Here is an 8919-nt window from a genome sequence, read left to right on the forward strand (position 1 = left end):
CATTAACTTGTTGGAAAAGATATGTTGTCTTTAGTTTCTCTAGAATGTGCCTATATACTTTGTAGATGAGAGAAAAGCCTTGGAACATCTCAGGTCTATCATGAAGTTCAAGAAGAAATATCTTCATCCTACATAGCAATGGAGTAGGTTTTTGGTTGTATCTTTCTTTTTAATTACTTTGCCCAGGCTTTTCCTACTAGATTCATTATCTTGTTGGAAAGTATGTGTTGTCTTCAGTTTCTCCAGAATGTGCCTAAATACTTTGTAGGTGAGAGAAAAGCCTTAGAACATCTCAAGCCTAGCATGAACTTAAAGAAGTAATATATTCATCCTACATAGCAATGGAGTAGGTTTTTGGTTTTATCTTTCTTTTTAATAAAAAATATCGTTCTCCATTTTTTGGAAGCATGTGCCATTCATGCTACACCATTGTTGCATATATGTGTATTCTATGTTGTGTGAGGTATGTGTGTGTTTTATCCTTGTCATGAGGAGATGAAGATGAATTTAAAGATGATCAAAGCTGAATGGTGGCTGAAGTTAAATATATTTTGGAAGAATATGTGCTGAGATATAGAGAAAACTCTTATATCCTTTAATGGTTTGAGTTTATTGTTTTAATTATTAAAGGAATGGTTCATAATGGTTATGATTTTCCCTTCATTTCTATTTTTAGATCCAAGTTTATCTAAAAAAGAACACATGTTGGGGTCATTGATTTGTTGGAGCTTGTGTCGATGATTGAACATGATTATTTTAGATCTTTTATTAACTTTCTCCAAGGTCGTGAGGATGCTTCTTGATTAAGTGGGGATATCTGGAGGGTTGACTAAACTTGTATTTAAAGCTATTTTTTGTTATTTTCATGAGCTGAATGGTTGATTTTGAGGGTTTATTAATTGAATCTGGATATTTTTTAATTGGTTTGAAGTTTTTTGAGATATTTTTATTATGGTTAAGAAGCTGGTGATGGTTTTTGATTGAGATATAATGTGTGGATTGGATTTTTGATGTATCTATTTGGTTCTACTATGTCTAATTTGTTTCTATATTGGTTTATTTTCTTTTTGATTAAGAGGTTATGATTGTAGAAGAATGGTTTGAGGAATAATTGAGATAGAGTTGGATGGTTTTTTATGTTTGGAATTGGTTTTGGTTTGAGCTGTATGGTTTTTATGCCTTCCCTTGACCTTTTGTGAAGTGTTTTGTAGAGCTTCTGTAAATATTTTGTTTTGTTATGTATGATTTTGAGAGTGTTCTATTGGGTGGATGTTTATATTGTGAATGTTTTGTAATTTTTTCAAGAGGCTAATGGAATCTCTTTGAACCTCAAAGAAGTAGAAGAAGTAGTTGATGAAGACGTGAAGTAAAGACTGCAACAATGACAATGACAATAGTGAGCTCCCAAAGGTGAGTGTAGTGTCTTTGGTGGCCTTTCATGTAAAACATACCTTTTGGGAGAGGTATCCATGAGCAAGAGAGGATTATTAAGTGTTATTCTTGGTTATTCCAATGTACTATTGAGAGAGAGCATATGTGAGAGAGTTAGTGTATGAGGGAGAGGCAAATTTCTATGAAGAACATTGTATTTGCATGAGAGAAAGATTATGAAAACTATGAAGATGATGAAAATATGAATACTATGTGATGAAATTTATTTAAAGTTGAGCATTGTTTTGTGTTCTTTTGGTTCTTGGATGGTTTCTATGAGGAATATATTGAAGATTTGTTATCATAAATCCGTGGGAGATTCACTATGTGATGCTACTTGAAGATTAGTTATTCTTGGTATCCTTTTCCTTCTTATGGTTGATTAAAGCATGAAGAACATGCTTGTTGGTGTGACAAGATAGATTTTCTAGTAGTAGTTTTTGGGTTTTTTTGGTGTTCCTCTTGGGGCTCCAATCTCAAGGATACACTGCCTATCGCCTAGGATCAATATCAATTTAGACTAGATCATTTAAGATATCAATGCCTTTATAAGGAAAAGCAAACCTTAAGGAAAATGTGTTGTTTTCTCTAGCTGCATGCATTTTGGAGTAATCACAACAAAGTTGTCAATGTGAGAAAATGAAAAATTGTAACTTTAATGCCACATGTTTTGGCAAGCTTAATATGTTTCTTTGGAGGCTAGTCATTTTGAAGTTTCCCATAGAGGTAGAATTAGTAAGGCCATGCATATTTTAGGATAATCCCTTTGGAAAAGGTTAGAAAAGAAGATAAATTTCTGGCAATGTAGATCTATTAGAAAGACGTAAAAGAAGATGCACAAATGGTTATGTACAATTGTTTCTTAGTTTTTCTAGGTATCGAGTTGGGTAAAACGGTTGTTAACATTCAATTATTGATCAATTTTGTTGACCTTCATAGGTCTTGGTGCACTTCCAAAATAATATTTAGAGAGTCAAGAAGAAGAATTTAGCAAAAGATAATAAAAAAGGATCAAAAGAAATTCTACCAAATGGACATGAAATGAATAAACTAAACACATGCAACTAGCATGGACTTGAGTGACTACTTAGTTTAAAGCCTAATTTGTATGGTTCCCATTTCCCACATGTCATGCTAGAAAAACAAGTAGACAAAATAGGTCTTGATATGGCCATTTGTGATTCCTTAGTATGAGATGTAGGGGTTGTTTGGCCTATAATTCCCTACTATGACATGTGGGGGATGGGATTCCCTAGTTACATGACCTATAATTCCCTTTTATGAGATGTGGGAAATGAAATTCCCTAGCTATATATGGGAAATTCATATGAGATGTGGCCCGAAATGTAATTTCCTAGTTATATATGGGGAATGGACATGTTCATACCTAGGAAATATTAGACAATTTTCCTACATTCCATAAGATTTCCTGCATAGGTATTGTTCAATAATCCCTTATTTTTAAGGTGCATATTTGAAGGAGCTCAAGTTATCAATTTTCATAATAGGGTGGCATTTTGTTGAAGATATTAGCAATGTAATCTCTGTGAGAGCACCAACATGAAGGGCGACGAGGGCTATCATGCACTCACTAGAGGCTTAACAACCACTTCATCTCTATCAATCACTTTTTAAGCTATTACCTACTAAGAGATTTAAATATATAGTTCATGGTTCAAAGCATATGCCATAATGGTACATGGTCCATGGCCATAAAGTTATCAGTTTATATAATGCATTATTGAAAAATCAAATCTTACTAGTAGTAAATTACTACCTCATACTCATAATGAGGGAAAAAGGACCTTATGATCTCTAGGTGTTGACTACAATGGCATCCGTATATGCCCTAATGGTTGCAGTCTCTTTAGAAAGAAATATATAGTGCCAAATCTATACCTAAAATGTGGTGCTAATCAAGAGAGTATTAGTCAAAGTGATGTGTCATTTCCCTCTTATATACGATAAATCTAGTATATGTTTAGGTTAAATAATCTAACAATGTTTATGTTTTGGCAATACAAAAATTGAACTCTAACAACGCGACATGCTTTCTTGGAAATTCAAGGGCATGGAAATATATTGAGGACCAATCGTATGACTTTGATAAGGAGCCTTGAAACTTAATGTTGTGCAATGGTGGATGGGATCAACCCTTCTTGCTAGTAGGCAATAATGTATATTGTTTTGGTTATTAGCAGGTGACCATGTATAGTGTTTCGCTCATGGTTTTACTAAAATATAATATTTTTGTATGCCTCCCAGCTGCAAAGGGCTATCTCATTCCTCAATTTTATAATCAAGAATATGGACATTTAGCTCCAATATCTAGTTGAGGATCTCTAAGTATTATGATTAGGCATTCCAATAACTGATATGAGAAGGAGTGCTTAACTGACTAGGGAATTCGCTAGTCTGAGACATCACCTTGATGGTCACTATCTAAGTGCATTTGCGAGTACACCTCATCAACAAGATAGAGATATCTTGCATGGTGCGCAGTAGGTGGATGTTGTTTCTATATTTTATGAATACTTTGAAGGAAACTTTCTAGCAAAAGGAAATATGTAAGGGTCTCATGGTAGAATGGTGGTTGATTCAAGGATCACTAGTATATGTAGAAAAATATATAGGGTATCAATATAGGAACATGTGATTCCTATGGTATGTGCATGATGATTCTCAAATAGCCAAAGAGGTCACACAAGCTTAGGGGAAGGACAAGAGGATGGAGGGTTTCCTTGTAGATAAAATAAATAGTTTGTGTATGTCACTTCAGATAGTTGGGCTGATATGAGGCTACAAAGGAGTAATGAAGACTCACAAGATATTCTTTCAATACATCTTTAAAAGAATTGCATGTGCTCTATCCATAGGCCAAAGAGATATTATCCATGTTGATGATATGCTGGTGGTTGTATCACAATCTAAGAAGAGCTACAAATAAGGGGGTTAATGTATGCATGAAGGAATGGAAGTTTTCTAGGAATTTCACAAAAAATCCAAGCAATTAGTATGATATACTACTTTGTTATATATGCATTCATGAGAACCAAATTACTTAGTCTATATTTTCTTTTTCTTAGTAGAAGTCATATTTTACTTTGTAATCCTGTAGGAAACACATTTGAATGGAGCATATAGATCAAATTTGATATACATTTGATTATGGTGTAATGGAAAAGTTTGAATATTAGAGAGAGTTGTTATACATCCAAGGTTGCAAAAATGTGGTACAAGAAGATGCAAGAGTTTTTGTTGGTCAATAGTTGCAATTTCAACACCTTTATCTTGGACATATTGAGTGGTACAAAGTGATGATATGGAGAGGTCAAGTGCAACTACTAAAAGGAGACCTTATGGATTCATGGAGGTGGACTTGTATGAGTCTTATTTATATTGTGCGCCTTTCTCATATGAATTTTTTTGTTTGTGGTTTTCAGTTGAAGTAGAGCTAAGATATATGTAGATCTAGATAATTCTAATGATTTGTGCTAAGATAAAGTTGAGGAAAATATTAAGAGCTTTGAATCCTTGTACATAAAGGAATCTTGGGAAAGTTGTGTACTTAAGACACTGTCTAAGTTTTTAGTATATAGATTCAAACTCTACAACTCTTTGGGTTAGTCAAGTCACATCGCAAGAAAACTGGACAAGATAGATGGGGATGTGTCTTCAAGAGATAAGTAGGTCACATTGAATGTTTAAAGGTTCAAGAGGTACTTCACGGTCAATCACAGGGGTTTGAGAGAGAAGAATGTATGGGGGTTCAAGAGCATAGACTCGGGAGATGGTAGAGATAAGAGAAGGGTTGAAGGTTTCAAGCCAAGTTCTTGAAGAAAATTGGACAAGATAGATGGGGATGTGTCTTCAAGAGATAAGTAGGTTACATTGAATGTTTAAAGATTCAAGAGGTACTTCACGGTCAATCACAGGGGTTTGAGAGAGAAGAATGTATGGGGGTTGAAGAGCTTAGACTCGAGAGATGGTAGAGATAAGAGAAGGGTTGAAGGTTTCAAGCCAAGGTCGAAAGTCCACCATGGGGGTGAGAGACAGCAGGGTGAAGGGAGATTCAGGGAGAGGAGTAGACGAAAGAGAAGGGGTTTGAAGAAATAGAAGATGTAGAAGAGTACTCACAAAAAGAAATAGAAAATGTAGAAGAATACTAACAGAGATGAAGCTTGTCAGTTTATTCCTACATTATGAGACGATAAAACTCTAATGGACAAAAATGTGTATAAAATAATGCATTCCTCTATGCTACTCAGATTGCCAATCTGATGCCTCCATTGGCTCTAAAAAGGGGGTAAAATACCAGAACACCTAGCCAGAATTAAACCAGATCACTCCTTCATCTCCAACTTTGGAGTGTTGTTCACTGCCTAAAAACAATGATCGCGCATCGCACGATTTTGCCAATCTCTCTTTTTACATAAAATCCTCTCAAATTAGCTGAAAGCTACATGCCTTTTTTAACATGTCATCATAATCTAGAAGTTGTGTATAGTTTTATGGATTTTTACAAGAGATAATATCTAAAATATCAAAAATTGGCTAAAACTTGTCCAAAAATCTAATATTTTTGAACCACGGACACTAACACTAATGTCTAAAATGGTGTGGCTCTCTAAATCAATAAGAAAGCCACACTCTAGATTTTTTTTACATGGTGTGCACCTAGCGGTACGACAACATAGTAGCTCAAATAAAATTTCAACTAACATGAAATATTTCATTTCAAATTAAACTAAATCATTTTACAGCTTCTACAATTCATTTTGAATTTTTTCCAAATAACAAGAGTTTACTATCAACTTTTCTTTATTAGTTACAAGTTTTTATAATTGTAACTAACTTTCTAAAAATTATTTTTAATTAAATCTTAATTTATTATTGATTTTGAAAGTTATGGTAAGCTATTCAAAAAAAGTTAGCAATATTTGGGTTTTTTTGTTATTACTCTAATAGTCATATATAAGTCATGAATTCCACTTAAAATGTGATGCATTTTTAATTACATTTATCTCAAATTTTAAAATTAAAACTTTGATTATATATATAAATGTAAAAAAGTAACAACCATTAAGCATAGCCTTACAATGTTAAGTCGACCCTTAGGCTCCCCCCCCTTGCCCCCTACCCTGCCAAAGGGAAAATATGTTTAAAAATTTACACTAAAATAATTTCAAAAGTCGTATCTTCTAAGGACAAACTAAAAATGAAAACCCCTTCTTAGATAATAAAACAAAAATAGTCCCCTATTACTAAATCCTCATAAAATGGCAAACCCCCTCCCCCAAAAAATCCCCTTGTGCTTCTCATTTTCAACACGAAATAATAAAAGGCTACTCTAGAGAGAGAGAGAGAGAGAGAGAGAGAGAGAGAGAGAGAGAGAGAGAGAGAGAGAGAGAGAGTGTGTGTGTGTGTGTGTGAGAGAGAAGAGTCTATTCACATAATTATTTTTCCTAAGAGGCTAAAGAGTTTTGCAAAAATTAAAAGAGGGGTTAATGAAAGTTCATGTGTTAGATCTCTACCAAAATCCCCTCTTTGTTTTTATCATTTTCCCATCCATTATACCCCCATCTAAGCATATCAACATAGTAAACCCATCAATCAGCTAGCATGAAGTGGAGGACATGGCCCTAATATGGTCGAGGTATACTATTTTATTATTTTGATAATTACGTTATATTATTTTAGAAATTTATTCATAGAAACTCTTTTTAAATAACAAAATAATCCACACCTTATGTTTCTAAACTTTCCAACTCTTAGTCTACAAATATATCTAGGATAACACCAAAAGCTTTAGAAATCAATATTTATAAATTTAAAAATATAATAAGGTATCCAAAAAATTATAATAATTTTCTTTAAAGTTTTAAATGAGATTAAAAATAATATATTTAGATAATTATGAAAGAGTCTAATTAGAAATTGATTTAAATTTTTTAAAATATTAAGAATGTAAAGGAGATCTATACTTCAATATCTTGAAATTTTTTAAAAATATCTTAAACTTCTAAGAAAATTATTTATTCAATATATTAAATTGTGATACCTTGCTTTTTTAAAAAAAGTTTTTTCATAAATTAAAAATTGATCATGATTGCAATAATGTATGAGAAGAATTATACTAATTACATTTGTGGGAGTCGAATGGGAATGAGGTGTGATGCTATGCCTAGGGCCATCTTGGATACTCTTTATTGGTACATACTTCGTACCCATTAGAGAGTGGTGTATAAGTAGAGAGTCTTCTATAAAAACCCATGCTAGATTTGTTGAATGAATGCATAAGCATATTTCATGTGAATGCAGTCTTCTGCATCTTTGGTGTTGTTCTGTTAGAACTCTATAATGAACATGCAATTATTTGTTTCTTTCGTGGATATCCTTGGACTCCCATTGAAGCTATATTCCAACCACTAGTGAAAGCTCTTTCAGATTTCATATCCTAAGTTGACTTTCTTTCTGGCAAAGAAGCAAACATAACTACTCTTATTAAAGCTATCTACTCTTTTAAAAAATAAGTGGCACTTTGAAAGCCCCCACAATTAGGGTAGGCCTTGTGCGGATCATTGTATAATAACACAAGGAACTTTTAATCATTTCCTACACACTAGGAAAAAAATGAAATTTCCTATCATTTCCTTAGTTAAAGATACACACGTAAGTAGGAAAAGTAAATGACAAGGAAAATGGAGCATTTCCTAGTTAGAGAAATTGGGGAACCACATAGAAACTTTCCTACATAGGAAAATTTTCGTATGTAGGGAGAAATTCCTATATATGAAAATGTTTCATTTTGCCTATTATTTACTTTTCCTACTTACGCTAATTTTTAACTAGAGAATTGATAGGAAATTCCCTTTTTTTATTTCTCATGTAGGAAAATTTTCCTATATGTGGAATTTCCCTCTAGACCGAAATTTTCTTATGTTTCCCTACATAGGGAAAGTTCATTGCTTTTGATAGTTTCCTATATATGAAATTTATTATGTGATTCTTGTTTTTCTCTAACTTGGAAATATTGAATTTTTTCTAGTTTACACATTCCTACTTATATGAATTTCTAAGTAGAGATTATATAGCAAATTTTTAACTAGGAAATTATATAGAGATTGTTTAGTTAATTTCAAGTGGGCCATAATACACATCTAATAGATTAGCTAGGAAAATTTTCCATATATAGGATTTTTTTTCTATGTTAAGATAAATTTCCTAGATATGTAATATTTTCCTATATAGCCTTTTTTCTATGTTGAGAAAAAGTTCATATCTAGGTAATGTTATTTAAATAAATTATTAAAGTAATTTACCTTACTCAAGTTGATTCCTAAGGCTAATGAAATGGTAAACGAGGACATCATATTGCACATTACTTGAACATAGAGTTGGAGATCTCTATCACTTGCATTAATGCCAATACTAACAGGTTTCTTGGCAATTGCTCGAAGGAGGGCTTGCTCATCATTGTCAGGCACT

This window comes from Lygodium microphyllum, chromosome 3, assembly GCF_053477565.2.
Source record: "Lygodium microphyllum isolate KBCC chromosome 3, Lygodium_microphyllum_v1.1.10, whole genome shotgun sequence".
Classification (NCBI taxonomy): domain Eukaryota; kingdom Viridiplantae; phylum Streptophyta; class Polypodiopsida; order Schizaeales; family Lygodiaceae; genus Lygodium; species Lygodium microphyllum.